A 26,100-nucleotide genomic window follows, 5' to 3' on the forward strand; every position below is an offset into this window, starting at 1 on the left:
TGAGGGTGACAGCCCGGGGATGGGAGTCAGGAGTGGGGAGAAGGGAGTGGCTGATTGACAAGGCCGGGCCGGCCAGCCATAGGCTGTTAAAGTGTCTGAACAGATGAGCCTAGGGGCCTAGGGGTTTCAGTCTGCTCAGTTCAGTCTAGTATGAACAGCCTATGCCAGTGCTCCATGTCATTAACAACTGGTAATTAGCAACTGGAGTCACCTCAAGCATTGAGTTTAATGACAGATTCAGTTGAAGTCTCTCAAGAGAGAAGAGGTTCATCATGGTTTTGTTGAAAGTGCATACACAGTATGGGGTGAACGAGGATTAACAAGCTGACCTTAGTCAAATATTACACAACTCACTTGATCTCTTGAACGTCTGAACATTTTTCCCTACAATAAACATCTGTTGCCTGAATATATCTAAAGATGTGGCTGACATGCAGTATTTCACCATCCATACAATACCTGCCGCTGATAAAGGTAGACGCTGTTACAGTGTGACAGACATTTCCAATTATAATGGGTAAATAACTTTTGATATATTTATCAGTCCATCTTCCTTTAAATTCGCTCACCTGCAAAATGGTAATATCACAGATTTGGATTCCCAAGTAAAATATTTTCTGCTGTCCAATATCCTCCCTTCATTCTAATCTCTCCTTCTCATCAGTGTTTCGTGTCAGGCCTAAAAAACACTATTACAAACAGTACAATAAGATAGACGGCTACAGCAGTGTCTCTGGTTGGTATTGCAAAATGTAACAGTCAATACGTTTCTTTTAATTATGTGTTAACCTTCCACCACTGACTTTGCGCAGAAACCAAGATTGAGAAGTGCATCTTAATTGTTCCGCTGTCATAAACCAAACACACACACAAAAAATGTACCTTGTACGTAAGCCACAAGCCTATGCATATTCACTGTATATCAACTCACCAAGTGTTCGTTTTTGTTAGGACAAATCATTAGCTTCAGCTAACATTACAGAAAAAATACATGTTAGCATTGTGGAACTTCTAAACAAACTCCCACATTTAGAGGTAAATAGATGACGTGACTCATTAACGTGATGAATGGCCGCACAATCCCCAGGTGCCCCACGTCAACACACCCCCATCAGTCCCTCTTGTTGGCCATTCCGGGTGAAAGCAGAGTGTTTAAAATGTGCTGCTCCTAAGTGCTGAGGCAAGCAGCTCCACCAGCCAAATGTTCCCTTTTCCATCTCCTGAGGCTCTAAGGACCCATTCTACTGTTAACATCAAATCATTAAATTCACCCTGATTCAGGCGCTCTCCAAAATGTGTGAAGGTACAAAGAGAGTAGAAGAGGTGAGGATAGGAGGGGAAAAGGATCATTGTTTTCCTTAAAAACAAAATAGACTCCATTGTTCAGTACTGAGCAATTACACTCAAAGCTGACAACACTCTCAGGCTTCAAATCCATCTTGTTGACCATGAAGGCAACTTATTAAATGGAATTATAGTTTATAATAGTGGGGATCAATGGGAGCCATTTGGACAGTGCATCATTGTCAGGCCTGGACTTGAGGATATACATTTTCCTGGGCGCTGTGAGAGGAAGCAGTCAGTGGTGACGTTTTTTCAACTGAGGAGTTTTTTTCTATTCGCATTTATGCGCCTTCTGAATCTGTATGCATACACAGTAGTCTCAACTCTGCTTATACAGAGCAGATATAAACTGTATGCATACACAGTAGTCTCAAGTCTGCTTATACAGAGCAGATATAAACTGTATGCATACACAGTAGTCTCAAGTCTGCTTATACAGAGCAGATATAAACTGTATGCATACACAGTAGTCTCAAGTCTGCTTATACAGAGCAGATATAAACTGTATGCATACACAGTAGTCTCAAGTCTGCTTATACAGAGCAGATATAAACTGTATGCATACACAGTAGTCTCAAGTCTGCTTATACAGAGCAGATATAAACTGTATGCATACACAGTAGTCTCAAGTCTGCTTATACAGAGCAGATATAAACTGTATGCATACACAGTAGTCTCAAGTCTGCTTATACAGAGCAGATATAAACTGTATGCATACACAGTAGTCTCAAGTCTGCTTATACAGAGCAGATATAAACTGTATGCATACACAGTAGTCTCAAGTCTGCTTATACAGTGCAGATATAAACTGTATGCATGCACAGTAGTCTCAAGTCTGCTTATACAGAGCAGATATAAACTGTATGCATACACAGTAATCTCAAGTCTGCTTATACAGAGCAGATATAAACTGTATGCATACCCAGTAGTCTCAAGTCTGCTTATACAGAGCAGAACACATCACAGTGCATATATTTGTAGGCGAGGCTGAGTGGCTCACAATGTTTTGTTGTGTGTCTCATTTTACATTTTAGTCATTTAGCAGACACTCTTATCCCGAGAAACTTACAGGAGCAATTAGTGTTAAGTGGCTTGTTCCAGGGCACATCTACATATATTTCACCTAGTAGGCTCGGGGATTCGAACCAGCGACCTTTCGGTTACTGGCCCTGCCACCCTCTCCCTGCCACCCTCTCCCAGTCTGTTGTAAAGCCTATATTTACGGATGCAACCTATTGTGTATTTTGAAGGACCAATCAAGCATCATCATCATCATCATCGTCACATAATCATTGTCATCATCTTCATTCATGTTCATCATGATCATCAACACAATAACCATCACTATTGTCATCATTTGAAAGGGACAAATAAGGTTTACACAGTAAAAAATTGTTATTACATTTCAAAGCATACTCGTACTCCATGGCACTCCAAACTGAGGCCATATACCATCATTTATGTTTGTAAACAGAGTATTGGCATTGCCATTTTGCAGGACCTACCCATTGAAAGGACTGCACAATTCGAACACATTGTTTACGACTGACTACTAGATCACCACAAAAGAAACACGTTCGTGTGAAATGCGTCAAACATTCCTAAAAGAATGCAAACAAGCAAACTACCAGATGGTGAATTCAGTAGGCTGATTGTATAAAAATGGCTCTGACTTACAACAAAAGAGTGATGACTGAGTTACAGTGTAATGGGTAGAACATTCGAGACTCCCTTTGCAACCTGAAGCAATTATCACATTCAGCTGTTTCTTACACTAGATTGACTTCTTTCTTGTTTCAAGATAACTCCAGCATCTGATGCACGACACCTCGGGCTGTGAAAATGCTAACTGTCCTCAAAAAGCCTAAAATGTGTGTGTTTGTGTGTCTTTGTTTATAAAGCATTGTGATTTGGAAATAAAGGGTATGTCTTGAGCCGAGGCAATCTTTCCCAGGTGTCAGAAAAGACTGGCTGCTAGGATTTACTCTTATTCTCAGTTTACATTTTTCATTTTTGAATCAAATATAACATTTCCATTACACTACCATAAGGCAATCAATGCTGTTGCACTACGACCAATGCAATCAATTTTGTTTCCCCTGTGTAACACAGATTCATTCATCTACATGATATAAATGTCATCATTTTGTCACATAGCGGTAACCTTTTCACTGGTTTGGATTGAATTAGGACCTTCATATGGCAACGCGTTTCAAAGGAGCTTAAGCATGATGTTTCATTTTCACTTCGAATAAAGAACCATGACAAATAAGCATCAATTCATATGTGAAAGGCTAAACAACTCTGTTTAAGCCTGACAAGTCTGAAAGTATGTATCTTAAGATACAACACTAGGTCAACATGCCTGTTATCGAGTTTATATGAACACGTTGAAGAAGTGCCTTTTAACTTTTGAATCTTACATCAGGATATCATTGTCCTAACCTACTCCAACAGCACCTCAGTAGTTATCTAATTAACTGTAGTTATGTTAGACTTAGGCCATACTCACAATTGATTTAAAATGAGACCACTTTGAGATCAGACAAGAGTCTTTCCCTCCCTGCCACTCTGGCTTGAATGGACATGATGGGACAGTTTCTATGGAGACCAGAAACTGAACAAGGACAAATTAGGTGAGGTTAACTTTTGTGGCAAGGCACTATTGAGGGAGGAATAAAAGTACAGTATGATGAGCAATGGAAGGCTGAACAGTGGTTGCAGGTGTTGGGGCTAAATAATGGCATCAAAAGGACAAATAGGATTCCCATCAATTAAAGTAATAGCTTGTTTGTTCCAATGTCCATACTAGCATACAACTTAGAAATAACACATTTATTGGGCAGCGTTCCAATTTGTTTGCTAGTGTGGACGTTGGAATATAACCCATAGGTAAATAGTATTTACAACTTACAGACTATTATTTCAAGGCAAGATAACGTACCCCATACAGTGTGTGCTCGCTGAGACACCCAGCCTGTACGAGCATACAGTTCTTCCCCACTGGATGTTTGATTCTTCCACTTCCATTACCTTAAGCCCTGTAATCTTGATGTTCGGACGGGGAGGGAGATTGCATTGGAGGGCATCACGTTTGAACAGGGCAGCTTAGTGTGGTTACAGTATAGTATGCACCATCACTATGCTTTTCCACTAGAAATTATACGATTCTGTACCTGACAAAAGAGAGAAGTTGATGGAGTAAACTCCACTTCATATGAGTAATTACTTTCTATTGAATGGAGGGTAGCAGTTCAGTTGATCTCTGCCAGAGAAATGATGTTTGAGATTCTTCAAAGCTGCACTGTGATACATTATATTTACCACTAGGTGAGTGCACAAGTAAGAACTAAGCAAGGTGATTTGTATGATGAATGATATATACCAGTGGCTGTCGGTGACGTTTAAGGAGGATTATAATTTGTTTTATGAGCATGGCCTTATTTCTGTTACAGCGTATTGAATGACTGTCATTCATGTTCCATTCACCCAGTTCAATGTAACATTGGCAGGTTTAGGCTACTACATGATAGTCAAATTTTCCCTATACTCATCATGAGGTTGCTACAACCTAACCTATGAATGGCAGTTTACAATGTAGGTAGGTGCATAGGTCGAGAGAAACATTTTGAGTAATCAAGGGGTGCGTTCGTCAATTCACTCTGGCTATCTCCTCTGAATTCAGAGCACTTCTGTCTGTGTGCCAAAGCGCAGAATAACTGATTAATTTACGAATGCGCAACACCCATTGAAAATGACTGGTGTCTGTAAACATTGGCAATTTTTTTATTCATTAAATTGTTGCCAGCAGCACAGTTGAAAACAGCCTAACCAGCTCTGATAGGGTGAGTAAAATAGTCAGTGAAGTGTTCTCTCATTTGTGTCTGGAAGTAGCTCGCTAGCTAGCCAACTTTAGCCAGTTAGCTTGGGTGCTTGACTACTGTTGTGAGGTCAGAACACTCGGATCAATCCTACTCCTCGGCCAGAACGTCCAGAGTGTACTCTGAGTACAATGGCTCTCCAGAGTGAATATAAGAACACACCCAAGGTGACAGATAGTGACACATTCAATACCGCCTTACACACTCTTGCCTTCATCTAGCTGATCTGGTGTGATCATTAGTCCAACAGTTGAAAACTAGTTTCCTTCTGTTTAAAATGTTTTTCAACATAATCGGTGGAATGAATACACCCCTGATCATACTCAAACACAGTTCACTTTCATAGCAGTCGCATACAAACAGCATGAACATTTTACTCGTTGTATGATTTCTTCTCGCATCTGTGCGCTCTCCTCCTCTCACCTTTTCCCTTCCCTTGTGGACTGTGCACAACACATCAGTTGTCTGTGACAAGGCAATAAAACCTTTCCAAGACAAACTTTCATATAATAACCGCTAACCGCTACACAGCCTACAACATTGTCACCATATTAGCTGACGACGTTAGTAACGTCATAGTCAACATAGCTACAATAACTAACACGTTAGTAAACCCACTACAATCATGCAGTACAGTGCACAGTCAGCAAGCAGTTTAGCAGTTACACCAGCGGGCCTCCGGTGACAATAAATTAATAAAACCTAAAGCTTACCTTGACTTGGAAGAGTTCCAGTGTTGGATAGCCATAACTCTCACTGAGTTTCTGACGGGCCGCCCCCCAGGTGGTGAAGGTAGGAAACAACATCTCCACTTCGCTGATCCTCAACACTGGTGCCCCACAAGGGTGCGTTCTCAGCCCCCTCCTGTACTCCCTGTTCACCCATGACTGCACAGCAATGCACGCCTCCAACTCAATCATCAAGTTTGCAGACAACACAACAGTAGTGGGGTTGATTACCAACAATGACGAGACAGCCTACTGGGAGTAGGTGAGGGCACTCGGAATGTGGTGTCAGGAAAACAACCTCTCACTCAACTTCAACAAAACAAAGGAGATGATTGTGGACTTCAGGAAACAGCAGAGGGAGCACCCCCCCCCCCCCATCCACATCGACGGGACAGTAGTGGAGAAGGTGGAAAATGTTTAGTTCCTCGGCGTACACATCACGGACAAACTGAAATGGTCCACCCACACAGACAGTGTGGCGACGAAGGCGCAACCTAAGGAGGCTGAATAAATGTGGCTTTACCCCCACACACTTTTACAGATGCACAATTGAGAGCATGGACTGTATCAACGCCTGGCACGGCAACTGCACCGCCCACAACCGCAAGGCTCTCCAGAGGGTGGTGCGGTCTGCACAACGGATCGCCGGGGGTAAACTACCTGCCCTCCAGGACACCTACAGTACAGCACCCGATGTCACAGGAAGGCCAAAAAGATAATTAAGGACAACAACCACCCGAGCCACTGCCTCTTCACCCCGCTACCATCCAGAAGATGAGGTCAGTACAGGTGCATCAAAGCTGAGACCGAGAGACTGAAAAAGAGCTTCTATCTCAAGGCCACCAGACTGTTAAACAGCCATCACTAACAAAGAGAGGCTGCTGCCTACAAACAGACTCAAATCATTAGCCACTTTAATAAATGGATCACTAGTCACTTAAAAAAATGTCACTTTAATAATGTTTACATATCTTACATTACTCATCTCATATGATACCGTATTTTATACCATCTATTGCAGATGCAATAGATGGTATAAAATAAAATACGGTATCATGTGAGATGAGTAATGTAAGATATGTAAACATTATTAAAGTGACATGCCTATGCTGCTCGGCCATCGCTCATCCATATATATGTACATATTCTTATTCCATCCCTTTACATTTGCGTGTATTAGGTAGTTGTGAAATTGTTAGATTACTTGTTAGATATTACTGCACTGTCAGAACTAGAAGCACAAGCATTTCGTTACACTCGCATTAACATCTGCTAACCATGTGTATGTGACCAATATAATTTGATGTGATTTGATTTGAGGCTACTGTAGAGCTTTATTGCAAAACAATGTATTTTAATTAATGATTTGGTGATGTGGATATATTTAGTATAGTTTATTATTAACTTTTTTAATGTTGCACTTTAACTTTTACTGAAATTCCCTGAGGAGGATGGTCCTCCCCTACCTCCTCTGAGGATCCTCCACTGATTCAACATTTACAGTATAAACAGTATACAGTATAAATCAGGATATATTTGAGGTAGACAGGCCAAGCATCCTTATTTTACTTTTCATATTAATCACTGTAATTGCTTACCATTCCAAATTGACGTAACCCTAAGGCTACTCATTGGTTCCCACACACACAAAAATATATTTTTGCTCCAAAAATCACCAAATGAAATGGCATCGCCACTTGAGTTTGTGGCCCAGGAAGTGAATGCCAACAACAGCGTCCATAGATCTACATTTTCCCAACTGTACCACCCAATTCATTCTGCAGTCTATTCCGTCTCTCGCCCTGTGACACATGAAATGATTTATCCCATATCTCAAAGATGTTTTTTCCCTCCTCCGTATTCTCGGAGGTCGTTTGTTTTATTCACTTCTGTTTCTTGGAGCTCCAGTCCGATGTTTTCCCTCAAAGGGCCCGTCTGGTTTTGGCAACGGCCTTACTCTACCCCTTATACATTATGGAAATAGAACCAAAAAAAACGTGTACCTCCCTATGGTTAGTCAGAGCCCATTGCGATCTAGGTTTTTCAGTGTATTACGGGGCTGAATCACCTGCTGAATTTTAACACATTTTATCCCATGCATCCACCTCCAGGGCCTGAATTTTCTCTCTCTCTCTAGAGTTTAACAATGAGGTAGAAAACAAAGTTGTACGTCACAGTCAAACTGATTCAGTTCTGTTTGAGTGGCCCTTGGGTTCAGACAGTCTTTTAACACAAATAACACAAAATCTCAATCAAACTCGATGAATTCTGTCTGTTGTTGTCCACCTTCAAGGTTACCTGCTAGTGTTGGCCTGGGCATACCGATACCATGAATAGGTTGATGTTGCTGTTTGGAGTGGAATATTATTCTGTTCTCTGCCCTTCAGACAGCTCAATGCAGAAAGTGTGTACCTTCCATGAACTCTGTTTCATCTATTCAATGTTTTACCATGACGATGACGATGCATTGTTCAGGTTTGGACTTGGTATTGTGTCCCTCTGGTTTGATAATTGACTATCTCTTGAGAAATGGCTTTAGGAACTGCAATTAATTATGTGCATTTAATATGTTAGCATCACAGGTGCTATTAACTAACACACTATAAACATGCTTTCACAAACTGATTGAAGCATCTGGAACTGCATACCGTAGTCCTAGTTATATTTTCCTGTTTGGTCCCTGGAGCCCTCGGGTGCTTTAGTCTTCATTAAGAGGAGTTCCTCGTTGATCGATCACTGTCACTGGGGCTGCTCTGTAATTGCGGGCGTCCTTAATCATGACTGACGTCTCATCTTCTTCATTGTCACACAGGTCTCAGGAGAGAGAATGTTCCATGACTTTCACACCTTCAACCTCAAGGTAGGCCTCCGTGCTTTATGGGTCTGTATGTTTCTGTCTGGCAGTTCATATAAAAGACTGTGGGTTGGACTGTTATAGTTGTCTCTCTATCTACTGTACACAAGGAGGACTGTAGACATTGACACACGTCTGCACTGTATCACATGTGAAAATGTGATAGACTGTATGGGATGTGAAAACTCATTCTGACAGCCCAACAATACAGTACAAAACAGACTCAATTTAACTTGTCACATTAATGCAATGTCTTCTTTAAAAAATATCCATGTGTGCGCTCACCTGTCTGAATCTGAAAAGTGGAAGTGCCGTCATTTTGAGTGTAGTGGTTGTATGTTGTTATAGTAATGACATGTTATTTGAATGAGAATGTTAACTGGCTGAAGGATAATATCATAGGTTGCTATTTATACTGCAAACTGAGAGAAAGAAGGTCAATTCTAATTTCTATGAAGAAAAATCCCATTGCATTGAAACTCCCATTTCATTTCCAAACTATAATAAAGTAACACTCATTTATAGTGTTACTAGATTTAGTTGCCTGCCTGCCTTCCAGCCAAATTCATTCTTGTTGCAAAGTTCCACACACATTTGATTTCCTTAGACCTTATAATTAGCAATTATATGTGAAGCCTCACTCTTGACAAATCCTGAATGTTTCATTTTTACTCACTGGCTTATGAGTTAACATTGAGACTCATCTCATTCATTTTGACTACATATTGACAGACACGTCAATGACCTAAAGTACAGGCACATTCTATGACACATAAATATATTGAGTAACCCAATTCATCTACAATATGAACTATGCAATGAAGCTGTCTGTGTCAAAAGTACTGTATGTTAGTGCCATGCATGAACTGCTGATGACCTAAATTGGTAGCACAAACAACTTCTCCAAGGTGTTGTGTGATATTTCCTTAGGATCTTATTTGACAGCAGTCCTGTGTGTATTAATCATGGTATGCTTGAATTAGAGGTTCCTCAAGTGCAGGACATCAGGAATCTCAAGAATAAGAATAGATGAATGGATGTCAATAATGTGAAGAATTGTGTTATTTATTCAATGGATATCCTATATATTGGAATGTCTTGGTTGATTGATATTGGAGTGATTTTCTCCTTAAACTATCCAATAGCAGAATAGTAAGTGTTCAGTGATGTGAACTATGCAACATGCATGATATTTGTTGGTTTCCAACTTCTTCATCAGCTTTGGAAGGCTCTAGATTTAAACATTTCCCCATGTACATCGTAAACAAAATATTTATGAAAAATATCAGTTGATGTTCCTGCTCTTTTCCATATATTTCCCCCAAGCTTTTTTTTATGGCTATATAATCTAATATAAATATTTATGTTTGGCCCTATAATCTAATATACTGTAAGTATTTCTGTATGGATAAATAATCTAATGTAAATGTATCAGTATGGCTATATAATCTAATTTACATCTTTCTGTATGGCTGTATAATTTAATGTAAGTATATCTTTATGGCTATATAGTCTAATGCAAATCTATCTGTATGGCTATCTATTCTAATGTAAGCCTATCTGCATGGCTATGTAATCAAATGTAAGTCTATCTGTATGGATATGTAATCTAATATAAGTCTTTCTGTTTCATCTCATTTCATAACACCACTGCACAGAGGCATCCTAATGGTCCCTTTCTCTGGGCTCCGCAATTGGCCCCTACACTATTTATGCAGCGCGACAGGCAAAGCACAATATAATCAGCCTCCGAATGTGTATTTCATGAAGGGCATCAACATTCATCTATTCAACCATCTCCCCACACACTATACACTCTGGTGTGGGCACATACACACGCCGCAACCCCATAGCCTCGTTTTGATCAATTTCGCTCCCCTCAAATCTTTCTGCATCTAAATGCTAGCCGACTGTGCTTGCTCCCCACAATCCGCCTCTGAAGAATGACCCCTCCGCAGCCAATCCATGTGGCACGGCGCTTTTTATACGCTCACACACTGTAATTGACACATTGTAGCAAATGGGCTTATTTTCACGTCACATCAGAGGAACATTACGATGAAATATGGGCATTTTCTATGTATTTATTATAGTGCCCCTCCTCCTTTCTCTACCCCCGAAAGGTCGTTTGCAACGACACTAAGACGGAATCCGGATTCCAATTGTTCATGTGTCGGGCTAAGTCTCCCCCCTGTGAAAATTCTATGTGAAATTGGAGGCTGATACTGACGTTCGCACTCAACAGTGTCATCATACTCTGATGTGTATGGCTATTGAGTCCATGGTCATTTGTATGGATAAGGGCAGTGTTTCCCAACTCCGGTCCTCGAGTACCCCCAACAGCATGCATTTTTGTTGTAGCCCCGGACAACAACACCTGATTCAACTTGTCACGGGTTTGATGATTAGTTTAAAAGTAGAATTAGGTGCTTGTCCTGGGCCTACTACAAATATGCACTATATCTACAAAAGTATGTGGACACCACTTCAAATTAGTGAATTCAGCTACTTCAGCCACACCCGTTGCTGACAGCTGTATAAAATCGAGCACACAGCCATGCAATCTCCATAGACAAACATTGACAGTAGAATGGCCTTATAGAAGAGCTCACTGAATCTCAATGTGGCACCGGCATAGGATGCCGCCTTTCCAACAAATCAGTTGATCAAATTTCTGCCTTGCTAGAGCTTCCCCGGTCAATTATAAATGCTGTTATTGTGAAGTGGTAGGCCACACAAGCTCACAGAACGGTACCGCCGAGTGCTGAAGTGCGTAAAAACTGTCTGTCCTTGGTTGCAACATTCACGACTAAGTTCCAAACTGCTTCTGGATGCAAGTCAGCACAATAACTGTTCGTCGGGCGCTTCATGAAATGAGTTTCCAAGCACAATGCCAAGCGTCGGCTGGAGTGGTGTAAAGCTCACCGCCATTGAATTCTGAAGCAGAGATTAATCACGCTTCGCCATCTGGCAGTCCGACGGACAAATCTGGGTTTGGAGTTTGCCAGGAAGCTACCTGCACCAATGCTTAGTCCCAACTGTAAAGTTTGGTGGAGGAGGAATAATGGTCCAGGGCTGTTTTTCATGGTTTGTGCTAGGCCCCTTAGTTCCAGTGAAGGGAAATCTTAACACTACAGCATACAATGACATTCTAGATGATTCTGTGCTTCCAACTTTGTGGCAACAGTTTGGGGAAGGCCCTTTCCTGTTTCAGCATGACAATGCCCCCGTACACAAAGTGAGGGCCATACAGAAATGGTTTGTCGAGATCAATATAGAAGAAATTGACTGTCCTTCACAGAGCCCTGACCTCAACCCCATCGAACACTTTTGGGATGAATTGGAACGCTGACTGCGAGCCAGGCCTAATTGCCCAACATCAGTGCCCGACCTCACTAATGCTCTTGTGGCTTGCTTCCAGCAAGTCCCTGCAGCAATGTTCCAACATCTAGTGGAAAGCCTTCCCAAAAGAGTGCAGGCTGTTATAGCAGCAATGGGAGGACAAAATCCATATTAATGCCCATGATTTTGGAATGAGATGTTTGACGATCATACTTTAGGTCATGTGGAGTTTGTACTGTTGGGGGTACTCGAGGACAGGAGTTGGGAAACACTGGATTAATTAATTATATTTTAAAAGGTCCATTTGAAAGATGTTGCCTGACACATGCATCAGTCAATTGTCACACTCTCTGGGGCCTTGATTTTGTGGCCTCTCCAATTACAAGGCAAAATGGTTAATAAACTGAATGACGATGGCTTAGAGGGTAGTATGTTTATAAAAAAAATCTATGATACTCTTAACCTTCATGAAATCATAATGTTTATATCAATGTCAATGGCTATCGTCCCGTGATATGAATTAATAATTATATTTTATGATAATTTACTCCTTGATTACTATTAATATTTGATTAATTAATCTTTCCCATGCATAAAACTGAAGGAAATAGAGTGACACATTGAAAGAGTGTCGTATTTTTTACCAGAAATCTTTCACCCCAAATGTATGTAATTTTCAGCAAAAATCCTAATATACTGTACAACTTAACCTCCACAGAAGCCACACTTTTATCAGTTAGCATCACTTAAATGAGAGCACCTGAGAGACCCCTGTTTTTGATTTAAGTCTCACAGCAAAATGCTGAATGTCTTTCTTGGTGAACCACTATTGATCTTTCCCATTGCTCTCAACATCTGTAATTGATACAGTCATGAGTGTTGACGATCCATATCCCCATTGCGTTTTCTAGGAAGAATGTGATACTGTGAGATAGGAAGAGAGGGGGCCCGTTTCAAGGAACGCAACAGTTAGTGTTTCCTCCCCCTCTCCGCTTTGAAAGCTCTTTTCTCTCTGGGAGGGAACGAGCATCTGAGGGCTGTCAGCTACTGCTTCCATCAACACAAAGGCTAAGATCTCAACCAGCCCTGGGGGAGACTAGCGTCACTTTAACAGGCCTTATAACATGTCAATTTACACATCGCCCACTAAGTCCACTACTGCCAAGAGCTTCCACTATAGACACTAACACACTGTGTGGTATAAGCGCTACCACACAAGCAACACAGTGTGGATTACATTTGTACTGGAACACATGGATTGTAGAATTACTGAAAAAGGCGATGCTCATTGATTCCATTTCCACGCAGCTTGGTTGAGATCATTTCTGAGCAGCTGGCTATGTACTGGTCACAAATCCATTTTTTATTTATTTATTTATTATCTTTACCCCTACTGTCAGTTGACTGGCACATTTTTATAATGAAATATTCTGACACAATAGACCCACCGGAGTGTATTATAATTTATACCATTGAAAATAGTGATAATCATCCCTTACCCACATGAATGTAGAATTGAACAGTAGAAAGGAACCTCATTGTGTCTTAGATGCACGTTGATGAAATGGTATAACATATGATCTGAAGATATCATAAACTGGGTTCTCTATTCTCAAAATGTCTGTAATATATACTAACAGATCATGGTGAATTTCTATGGAAAAGTACATGCCACAATCATTACAATACTGTTACACATTCATTCATATGCATTTTTTTACTAGAGGAGAAATCCACTCTGAGCTATGATCATTGGTATTTCTACTCGCAGTACAGGGGGCAGGGCGGCATGGTTTGAATGCTGAACTCCTCCTGCTATAGTCAATGATTGTTTCATTTAACATTGACAAGTCGTTCAGAGGGAAGCTGCCAGCAGCCTAACACACAAACAGGTGCATAATGAGGGCTGGTGTGGACCTATCATTGTCAGCCATGATTTAACAGCATGCATGTCTTTATATTTAGAATATCAAATATTATATTACCAGGAAGAGGAAGTCATTGTAGAATCAGAGTCTGCAGCCCCAGGCAGACTAGGACCAAAAATCAGCCCTGGCATTTATAACAAACGCCTGTCTTTTTCCTGAAATGCCAGATGGCCAGTCTACCGCTGGATACAGTACAGTGATAGACATAGTCCACAATGCTGATAATTTTGAAATGTTAACGTGAAATATAACTAAGACTGAGGAAACATGTGACAGCGTGCATATATAACAGCTTCTTATTTGTACATCCCAGCTTACCGCCACATCAGCCACCACTGAATCCCCTAATGACAAATGTGTTTTAAATATGAAATGTAATCAGTAGGATCACCACACGCAATCAGCTCTTCTTCATTGCACCTGCGCGAACCCCTTGCAAATATAAGTGCATTCAATGGGAGAATTATTGCTGGCAGCTTATCAAAGCAAGATTGCGTGTTGACTTTGATTAACGTCTGTATGGCGAAGGCTTGATAACGTCAAAGTTCAAAATGATCTCCTCTCCAAACAGCTATTATGTGAAATTCTATAAATATTTATCTTGAGTGTTCGCTATTTGTCGTTCTTTAGGCCAAGGAATTATTTCATAGAAATTCATGGTTTAGAGCTTGATTTTCAGAAATACGTTTAGAATTAGATGAAATAGTAATATACAGTATGTGATACTAGTAATACATTAGCAATACGAACTAATATGGACCAACTATAACTAATAATAACTAATAATAATAATAATAAACTCAGCAAAAAAGGAAACGTCACTTTTTCAGGACCCTGTCTTCATTGTAAAGGGTTTAAACACTGTTTCCCAAGCTTGTTCAATGAACCATAAACAATTAATGAACATGCAACTGTGGAACGGTCGTTAAGACACTAACAGCTTACAGACGGTAGGCAATTAAGGTCACAGTTATGAAATCGTAGGACACTAAAGAGGCCTTTCTACTGACTCTGAAAGACACAGAAAAATATGCCCAGGGTCCCTGAACATGCCAGGAAGGACAGCTGATCGTACTCGCAATGGCAGACCACGTGTAACAACACCTGCACAGGATCGGTACATCTGAACATCACACCTGCGGGACAGGTACAGTATGGCAACAACAACAGCCCGAGTTACACCAGGAACGCACAATCCCTCCATCAGTGCTCAGACTGTCCTCAATAGGCTGAGAGAGGATGGATTGAGGGCTTGTAGGCCTGTTGTAAGGCAGGTCCTCACCAGACATCACCGGCAACAACGTCGCCTATGGTCACAAACCCACCGTCTCTGGACCAGACAGGACTGCCAAAAAGTGCCCTTTACTGATGAGTCGCAGTTTTGTCTCACCAGGGGTGATTGTCAGATTTGCATTTATCGTCGAAGGAATGAGCAATACACTGAGGCCTGTACTCTGGAGCGGGATCGATTTGTAGGTGGAGGGTCCGTCATGGTCTGGGGCGGTGTGTCCCAGCATCATCGGACTGAGCTTGTTGTCATTGCAGGCAATCTCAACGCTGTGTGTTACAGGGAAGACATCCTTCTCCCTCATGTGATATCCTTCCTGCAGGCTCATCCTGACATTACCGTCTAGCATGACAATGCCACCAGCCATACTGCTCGTTCTGTGTGTGTTTTCCTGCAAGACAGGAATGTCAGTGTTCTTCCATGGCCAACGAAGAGTCTCAATCCCATTGAGCACGTCTGGGACATGTTGGATCAGATAAATGTCTGGGAACGTGCAGGTGCCTTGGCAAGAACTGACAAATCTGGTGCAGTCCATGAGGAGGAGATGCACTGCAGTACTTAATACAGCTGGTGGCCACACCAGAAACTGACTGTTACTTTTGTTCAGGGACACATTATTCAATTTCTGTTAGTCACATGTCTGTGGAACTTGTTCAGTTTATGTGTCAGTTGTTGAATCTTGTTATGTTCATACAAATATTTACACATGTTAAGTTTGCTGAAAATGAAACACAGTTGACGGTGAGAGGACATTTCTTTTTTTGCTGAGTTTATAATGCTTATGCTTAGCACTGCTGGTTATTGCCATGCAAAATTGGCTGTGAATGATACAAGCCTTAGAATGTCTTAGAAATCAAAACACATATGGGCTGCATGGTGTGACTATAGGCTACTGATGATTTGAGAAAGTAGCAAAAAATCTTGCTTTCTGTTCCTTTGCCTCAGGATGCACAGCTGTTGTCTCATCGAGTGATCGTATGTTCATCCATCAGACTATTCTCAACTTAATCTTGTCTTTACTAATATGTCAAATTAGTTTCGATTTAGAATGGACCATTATCAAATGGGCAGGAACAAGGGGCAGGGGAAAAAATAAATGTCATCTGTACGCACTCAAATAGCGAATGCATCTCTTGCTCATTCCCACCAGTCCGTTTTGTTGGCTACTTGGGTTTTTATAGCGGAGCATGTGCTTAATATGAGCAGCTGAGAAATACATATAAGAACACTTATTCACTCCACACATCAACCTCTGCAACCTTGTTCCTGCAGCTACCCAGGGCTTTATCTGGGAAACCAAGTGAAATGTGTTCGGGAACATCGATAGCAATTAAACATCTTTCACTAAACTCGACAGCCCGTCTGCGTGCTCGAGAAAGGAGTAAAGGAGAAAGAGGAGGAGATGGAAACGCATGGTGGTGAGATATTCTGTATGGCTAAAGGTAATGTGTCACCCAATTCATTTTGAAAATAGAAAAAATATAATACAAATTCACTAATTGTAGGTTAACTGTAAGCCGCCCTGCACAATAAATGAGCCAACAGCATCGCCTAGGGCTATACGTTCTCTCCCAGACACATTGATATACATTTTGGAGTGTAGCATAAGGTAACCAGTCCATCCAGCATGCATGATAATACAGTCCACACTCAATGGTAATTACTCTAATTTGTGTAGGCTAGACCAATTATATACGAAAGACATCTTAAATCAGTTTTGTTCTATGTTTTGCTGCCAAGCAGAATATGCGGTAGGCTATGTATTGTGTAACGTCACAGTCATACTATTAATTCAGTTGTATTTTTTTGTATTTCTTTTTTTTTGATGGGGGGGCTCCTTATGCATATGCATAAGCTCTAATATGTGTATGGGGTTTTTGAATTAATCATCACCTTAGAAAGCACTGTCCTTTTCGTTGTGTTTAGCTTTGAAACAACATCCACAACAACCATGTTTTACACAGTGGTGTAAAAAGTACCCAATTGTCATACTTGAGTAAATGTAAAGATAGCTTAATAGAAAATGACTCAAGTAAAAGTGAAAGTCACCCAGTAAAAATACTACTTGAATAAAAGTCTAAAAGTATTTGGTTTTAAATATAGTTAAGTATCAAAAGTCAATGTAATTGCAAAAATATACTTCAAAAGTAAAAGTATAAATAATTTCAAATTGCTGCCAAAACATGTCCAGAGTGCATAAAAAGAGATTACATTGACTCAACGGTCATGTGGAATTTCAATCCGGTCATGACTAATGACTGCCGGTGAGGCGGTAACACGGTCACCACAACAGCCCTACTTATGTCATACAGAATTGCAAACGTAAGCCGGCATTCATATTCAAAATATCTCAGTGCCACATGCTTTATTCCTATGCAGTGTTCTAAGCTGGAACATCCCCCTGACAAGCGAGCATGCCCGGCATCAGAAAATAACTTCAATGTTTGCAACTCAAAACTTCAAATGACTGATAAGCGGTATCTCAGACTCCAGCGAACATTGGATTACGCCAGAGATGTGAATAGGGGAGGGTTGCCAATGTGTAATGATTGCTGCTCATCTGAAGCCACAGCCTCTCTCAGAGAGGTGGCAAAGATTAGAAACTGACGTTTTAATTTTTTTTATTATAATACAAATCACACTTGTCTTTGTTCTGCCAGCAGATTTCTTTTTTTTAGTTCACTTGCTGCCATGTTCCCATTTATTCTAATACCGTAATTACCATATAAGTTGAATCATCCATGATAATTATATCTGTTGAGTTCTACTTCAGCAACTCTGATAATACGATTGCCACCACTGGGTGTCTTCACTCCTCCACCCCCCCATCACCACCCCCCAACCCTGACAGAAACATCTTTTTTGGCTCGTTCCCACAGAAAAGTGTCAAAAGTTAATTATCTTCTGCCGCAGAATCGTCATTTTTTTATTGCTCGCCCAAATATTCTGAACAGGACACGATTATAATTGCCTTTGTTTATCTGCTGTAGGAATACTCTTTCCTCATTTAGATATCGCCTAGCTTTATTTGACTCGTTGCATTGTGAATTGACAAATGATTTCCAATGTTATCTGTTTAATAGTCGGCTTTGTCTTCTGATTCTCATTCTGATTTATATTGCTGATTGCGAACACAATGACAAAGAACAAACAACCAACTCTGAATTCAATCATGATTAGCATACTGCTTAATTGTTTTTGTCACTTTTTGGAACTTGGAACTAAAGAAATTCGGACTTTTTTGTTCTGTTATTCTGAGAGATAACTGTGAAGTAATACGTAAAGGGTATAATCTACTCAGATTCTGATAATGTGGAGGATTTTGAAGAATATCATGTGAGTATATTCTGGATTTGATTAATGTCCTGCCTCTGAAAGAATTGTACACTAAGTGGCTCAAACTTATTCAAATATACCCTCACTACGTTGAACATTTGATGCTCTATTTCAACCTACCCCCTCCCCATCTCGTACTTCTGAGTGGGAGACCTTCCCAGGCAGTAGCCTGCCTAGCTCACAAACTAGAATCGGGGCACCCACTACGATAATGTTAATTGACCCACAGTCCCACACGGTGACATGATATCATTGACGTGACGTGCAATTGAGTGATAGAAAACCGATCACGCAAATGTTACCATTCCCCCCCAAAATTGTGCGGAAGCCTCGTGCCGCCAACCTCATGTTGCCCATGTCGCCTATACCTAAGTCCACCACTGCTGACTACGTTGAACAGTAATACATCATAGATGTTGCACATATTTGCCTATTGAATTTATTGCCATTGGCTTCAGAAAGTACTGATCGCACTTTTGATATGAATGAAGAAAGATCACTGTAATTTGAAATCATGCACTTAACTTTGAGATGAGCAACAGTGGCCATTTATAGGCACTTGTCCTCCACTAGCAGTCGTGACACCCATATTATGTGTGACAAGCTGTCTTCCACTAACTGACAGACAGTTTAGGGTGAGGAATAATTCCAAGGTGTGTCCAGTTGAGGACAGTTTGGAAAGCCAAATCATCCAAAAAAAACAGACTTAATGAATTGTAGCCCTTGTGCATGGAGGCGTGGAGGGGTGAACAAGAGCTCAATTTTTTTTCAGAAACACCTGTCTCGATCCTTGCTCCTAAAAACGGTCTTCCTTTGGCTGAAAAATAAGTCAACCATGAACACCTGCCTGAATCTGCTGAAAATCCTTGAAGCAGGCTTTTAATTAGTGCACTATTCTGGGAATGGTGCGGATTTCAGGTCTATTTTAGCCTATGTGGCACAGTTGTTGGATTGTCAGCGTTGATGTGGTGAGGTACCTTTGTGTGAGGTTCAATAGTGGACTTTTGGAATATCTTTGCCAGTCTATCTTTACCCAATTTTTAAATAATTGAACACTTAGCCTCAAGTCGCTGTTATACCTAGCTGTTATTACTGTTTAGTTACATAGGTATACATGCAATGTAAGGCAAAGTGCTAAAGAAAAAAAATAATCCAACAAAAAGGTGATACCTCCCTTATGCCTTTTACAGGAGTCATACTTGGTGGTGGGCATTTCTCCCACTGTTCTTTAGCGCTACATTATTGGCTATAGCTAACTAATACCTCCCCTATTTTTCCACAAAAGGAAAGGGACAGGCAGGATGGTGCCAGTCTGGCCCACATTCAGATACTGGATTATTGAGATTACACCACAGTGATTGCTTAATTAAACATTTGCCTGTGTAATGACTTTGCTTGGGAGGGAATTAAAGGTCTAAGTGCAGCATAATCTATGTTGAGCCAGAACAGAAATCGATGGGACGTATAGTGCTGGCGCCCAGGGTGTTTTCTGACTTGTTTAGGGTGAGTGTTTGTGTACTGACTCAATCGATATGTCAATGGCTCAACATTTATCAAGCTCTGGGCTCATTCTTCTTTGTCTTAAAGCATTGATTGCTGGTTCTCTACCAGTGTGCTTACTTGGTGCTTTTTGATAGTCCCAATAAGATTATTTATTAGTGAATGACTAGTGAATGGTCAGTTGTCATTAAAACATGTGTCATGTTTTTGCATTGTGTGTGTGTGTGCGCGTGTGTGTGCGCGTGCATCGTGCGCGCGTGTGTGTGTGTGTTTCTTCTCACCTGTCTTACTACACTAGATAGTTTCAAGAGGAAGTGAAATATACAAAAATATTCAAAAGGGCAAACAAAAGATCAAATTGATGTTTAGAAAAAAAGATGCAGCAAAAAAAAAACAGAGTTAGTATGTTTCTAACTTTGTGCATGTGTAAACACTTTGAAAATGTGGTCCTTAGATGTTAAGACTGATGATGCCAAATAGGGCAAATGCCGTCCAGTCTATTTCAAGCCTTAGCCTTGAGCAGTACAGTTCCCAGATCCACATTGTGCATATTTATGTATCACTACTTCATACATTTTACATGAGATTGAGTTAACCTAACATATTGAGCGTTCACAACTTTAAACTGTTATGTGTGAGAAGGAAATTCATATTTTATGATCTTTTCAAAAAAAACAATTATAATCAGTGTTCCTTGGTATGCATTGAGGACACCATGGAAATATAGCAATGATCCTCCACAGCTATTTTTAGAATATTTAATTCCAAGAGAGCTTTGGTTGTATCTGTGCTGATATTAAAACCCAACAAACACATCAGACCACAACATTCCTTAAAAACAAATTCTGAACCTTAACCTTGTAAGCACTCGATTCAACCACAGTCACTATAGTGTGTAACAAACAAACCAAGGGCACTTGGCTACTGAAAATGTCTACTAATTGAGCTTTTGGGCACCAGTTAAAATGGTATATGGATCGGATGTTGTGAAAATTGATGAAAGTTGGGGGCTGAATTAGATCTTTCAAACAGTGTCAGTGTGGCTTGTCTTGCAAGCTTTCCCCCTATCGAATTCTCAAAATGAAGTTGACCTCAACCATAACGCTTTAGGACATGCAGCAAAGCCAGAGCCAGTCATATTAATTCCACATCTTGCTTTTGTCTTCTCCTCTGTGTGATAAGCCCCTCCCTCTAACGAGAATACTTGGGTTAATAAGGGTCTTATCTGCTCTTGATATTAGATATTAACACCTCATCAAAGTAAAGCCAGCGGTAGTCTCTCCTTTCCCCCTTCAAAAATTTACATTAGCCTAACAATGTCTCCAAAATAAATATTTTCAAACCAAAATTAAAGTTGGAGTTGAATGGCCAAGAGCAAATTGCCACCCCTCATTTTGAGAAAAATATAATTTGTCCAACAATGGATACATAGAAATGTGCTTAGAAAATATTGAAATTCATGTTTTTGAAGCGTTAGTGAACTTTTCATACTGAATTTACCCATTGATTCTTGACTCAAAACAAGGGAAATATAATGTCTATCGATAATGTATAGCTTGTATATGAAAATGGGTCAGTGGCCTATCATGGCCTATCATGGATTCTTCAAGTTCAGCAGTTTAAATAATGTGTAATCTTGGGATGGATGATTTAAATAGCACAGCCCGTCATTCGCCAGGTACTGTCATGTGATCTTTGCCATCACTCCTGGAAAAATAGAGTGTAACTTCTGCCAACTTGATATGTAGTGCTAACAAGACCCCAACTCTCCACCTTTTGATAATGGTATTCAATCAAATGTATTCTAAACTAGTATCCGGTAGTTTTCGCGGGAAACTACATTCTTCATACACTGCGATAAATCCTACACTGACTGTTTCAAATTGTCAACATTGTTGATAATGAAAACATTCTTGCAATGCAAACTGAGTGTTGTTGCATCATACCTATGGAAGATTCATTGGCCCTTAGTTAACCTCACTACTGCTAACCTCACAGAATGTCCAGTCCATTCAATATCAAAATGTGATAAGTTTCAGGAAACTAGGCATATGTCGCCCGTCACTACTTCACAGGAGAGCCATTTGAACTAAAAATATTTTTTTTTGTCATTTATTTTGCAGAAATACCTTGTAGACCATGTGAAGTTTCATGTGCCTTAATAACAAACTTGTATGCCATTTGTAAATACAAATACAATTGTTAAATTACGAGCCTAGTTGGTTTAGCCACAGAAAACGTCAGCAACCTTCCCAGTAGCCATGATTGGCTGAGATAATGAGTGGGCTGGACATGCCAAGAGATGAGTTTGGATTGGTCTGCCATGTAGCAGGCTTCTGTCTATTTGAGCTGGTCAGTATGTGTAGTAGGTAATCCTGTCTGACGCAGATTTTTTTTTCTAAAGATATCACGTAGTAAAACTAAATAAGTGTTGCTCTCCACTTTCTGGAGGACCAAGTTTGGAAATCAGTGGAATTAGAGTATGATAGCTAAGTAGATAGAGAAAACACCTGTCTCCGGATTACATATTCAAATTAAGGGCAACCATGGCATCCGTGACAGAGAGGGAGATGCGTCCATCCATGTACACAGGTAAGATAGTCTAGCTAAATTACTATACAAAATTCTTGTAACTAATAGAATGTTATATATATGGGGGATACAATCTTCCCAGCTCTGCAGATTCTGCTGTGAGGAGGCAGAGTCATTAGATAATTTATTTTGGTATTGTCTATATGTAACTCGTTTTTGGTCACAGCTCCAGGAATGGCTGAAGAATTGCAACATTTGCCTAGAACTAACGATGCCGATAGCAATACTGTGTGATTTGAAAAGCCATAGTCAGTCAATCAATCAATAATATAATCATTATTTTAGCAAAAATATGTATTTTTATTTTACAATCTGTAGAAGATATGAGAATAGAAAGGTTCAATTCGTTGAAAAATATATGGCAAATAGATTTCCAAAATGGATGATGTTGAGAGATAGATGGGAGAGGTTGAATGGAGCTGAAGGGTGGGACTAATAGCAAGATAAAACATGTAAAACCTACGGGGTCTGTAAAAATGTATATATGTTCAGAACTTTTGTGAAATAGCACAGTTACAAATAGAAATCAAACTATCAGAAATAGAGGAAGGACTAAAAACAAACAAAAAATAACTATTGTAAAATAGACTGTGTCTGTAAAATGTGTATAAGATGTATAAATTGAAGGTAAAAGCCGAAGTGTTTATTAGTTTACTCCAATTGGGGGATCGGTGGAAGGGTTTGTGGGGAATAATAATAAAGTTATATTATTTAAAAAAGTATGTACAGTGCCTTGCGAAAGTATTCGGCCCCCTTGAACTTTGCGACCTTTTGCCACATTTCAGGCTTCAAACATAAAGATATAAAACTGTATTTTTTTTGTGAAGAATCAACAACAAGTGGGACACAATCATGAAGTGGAACGACATTTATTGGATAGTTCAAACTTTTTTAACAAATCAAAAACTGAAAAATTGGGCGTGCAAAATTATTCAGCCCCCTTAAGTTAATACTTTGTAGCGCCACCTTTTGCTGCGATTACAGCTGTAAGTCGCTTGGGGTATGTCTCTATTAGTTTTGCACATCGAGAGACTGAATTTTTTCCCCATTCCTCCTTGCAAAACAGCTCGAGCTCAGTGAGGTTGGATGGAGAGCATTTGTGAACAGCAGTTTTCAGTTCTTTCCACAGATTCTCGATTGGATTCAGGTCTGGACTTTGACTTGGCCATTCTAACACCTGGATATGTTTATTTTTGAACCATTCCATTGTAGATTTTGCTTTATGTTTTGGATCATTGTCTTGTTGGAAGACAAATCTCCGTCCCAGTCTCAGGTCTTTTGCAGACTGCATCAGGTTTTCTTCCGGAATGGTCCTGTATTTGGCTACATCCATCTTCCCATCAATTTTAACCATCTTCCCTGTCCCTGCTGAAGAAAAGCAGGCCCAAACCATGATGCTGCCACCACCATGTTTGACAGTGGGGATGGTGTGTTCAGCTGTGTTGCTTTTACGCCAAACATAACGTTTTGCATTGTTGCCAAAAAGTTCAATTTTGGTTTCATCTGACCAGAGCACCTTCTTCCACATGTTTGGTGTGTCTCCCAGGTGGCTTGTGGCAAACTTTAAACAACTATTTTTTATGGATATCTTTAAGAAATGGCTTTCTTCTTGCCACTCTTCCATAAAGGCCAGATTTGTGCAATATACGACTGATTGTTGTCCTATGGACAGAGTCTCCCACCTCAGCTGTAGATCTCTGCAGTTCATCCAGAGTGATCATGGGCCTCTTGGCTGCATCTCTGATCAGTCTTCTCCTTGTATGAGCTGAAAGTTTAGAGGGACGGCCAGGTATTGGTAGATTTGCAGTGGTCTGATACTCCTTCCATTTCAATATTATCGCTTGCACAGTGCTCCTTGGGATGTTTAAAGCTTGGGAAATATTTTTGTATCCAAATCCGGCTTTAAACTTCTTCACAACAGTATCTCGGACCTGCCTGGTGTGTTCCTTGTTCTTCATGATGCTCTCTGCGCTTTTAACGGACTATCACAGTGCAGGTGCATTTATATGGAGACTTGATTACACACAGGTGGATTGTATTTATCATCATTAGTCATTTAGGTCAACATTGGATCATTCAGAGATCCTCACTGAACTTCTGGAGAGAGTTTGCTGCACTGAAAGTAAAGGGGCTTTACTTTTTGCACGCCCAATTTTTCAGTTTTTGATTTGTTAAAAAAGTTTGAAATATCCAATAAATGTTGTTCCACTTCATGATTGTGTCCCACTTGTTGTTGATTCTTCACAAAAAATACAGTTTTATATCTTTATGTTTGAAGCCTGAAATATGGCAAAAGGTCGCAAAGTTCAAGGGGGCCGAATACTTTCGCAAGGCACTGTATGTCTGTATGTGTATGTATATATGTGTATATGTATGCATGCGTGTATGGATATATATATATTTACCCCAAAAATATATGGGGGATTGGAAATGAGGCCGACAATAACATTGATGGAACCAATATTATTTCCGCAATATTAAGCTGATCCACCCCTTAATAAAATAAAGAAAAAAAGATAGTCTAGCTAGCTACATTTTCAAATATTACACATTTCTAATTTTGTCAGAAAGTCATTTTCATTTCAAGTTAAAGTGTACTGTTAGCTAACATTAGCTGGCTGGCTCTCTATCTTACATTATGTGTATGATCTGTGTAGTAATATTATTCGTACCTCAGAACCATTTGCTTTGCGAGGTATAGCTTAATTTTAGCTAGCTAACATTGAAACTGGTTGGTTAGCTACCTGCAGATTGATGCAGGGTAGTAACTTCATGAGTTGAGATTATGGTTCATTGTTTAGCTAGCTAGCTAGTTAGCTACATGTCTTAACAAAAGACTCCACTATGCAAGTAACCGTTTCAATAGAATGTTCATGATGTCACTGCGACAACTGTTGATAGACGTAGCTGGTAAATTCGCTCTGGCTATCTACTCCGATTTCAGAGCACTCTCGTCTTAGTGTGCCAGAGTGCAGAAAAACTGATACATTTACGGACGCTCAACACCCGTTGAATATAGCCGGTGTCAGTAAACGTTGGCAAAAAGGTGTAATTAAATTGTTGCCAGCAGCACAGTTGCAGTCACCAACGCTCTGGATAACATAAAAACAGCCTAACCAGCTCTGTTAGGGCGAGTAAAATGGTCAGAGTGAGCTGTTCTCTCATTTGTGTCTGGAAGTATCTTGCAAGCTAGCCAATGTTAGCCAGTTAGCTTGGGTGCTTGACTGCTGTTGTTAGGACAGAACACTCGGATCAACCCTACTCCTCGGCCAGAGCGTCCAGTGTGTGCTCTGAATGCTCCTTAAAG

At 40.2% G+C, this 26,100-nt stretch overlaps 1 protein-coding gene across 3 annotated transcripts in view; it reads left to right on the top strand.

The window, feature by feature from the left end:
- Nucleotides 1-26,100, top strand: part of LOC139416097 (receptor-type tyrosine-protein phosphatase delta-like) — a 602,231-nt gene that overhangs the window by 292,253 nt on the left and 283,878 nt on the right. For all 3 annotated transcript variants that reach the window (XM_071164375.1, XM_071164379.1, XM_071164380.1), the window contains exon 8: nt 8,766-8,813. The gene's annotated coding sequence lies outside the window, so the exon portion shown is untranslated. The remainder of the gene's footprint in view (nt 1-8,765; nt 8,814-26,100) is intronic.

This window comes from Oncorhynchus clarkii, chromosome 9 (assembly GCF_045791955.1).
Source record: "Oncorhynchus clarkii lewisi isolate Uvic-CL-2024 chromosome 9, UVic_Ocla_1.0, whole genome shotgun sequence".
Lineage (NCBI taxonomy): Eukaryota > Metazoa > Chordata > Actinopteri > Salmoniformes > Salmonidae > Oncorhynchus > Oncorhynchus clarkii.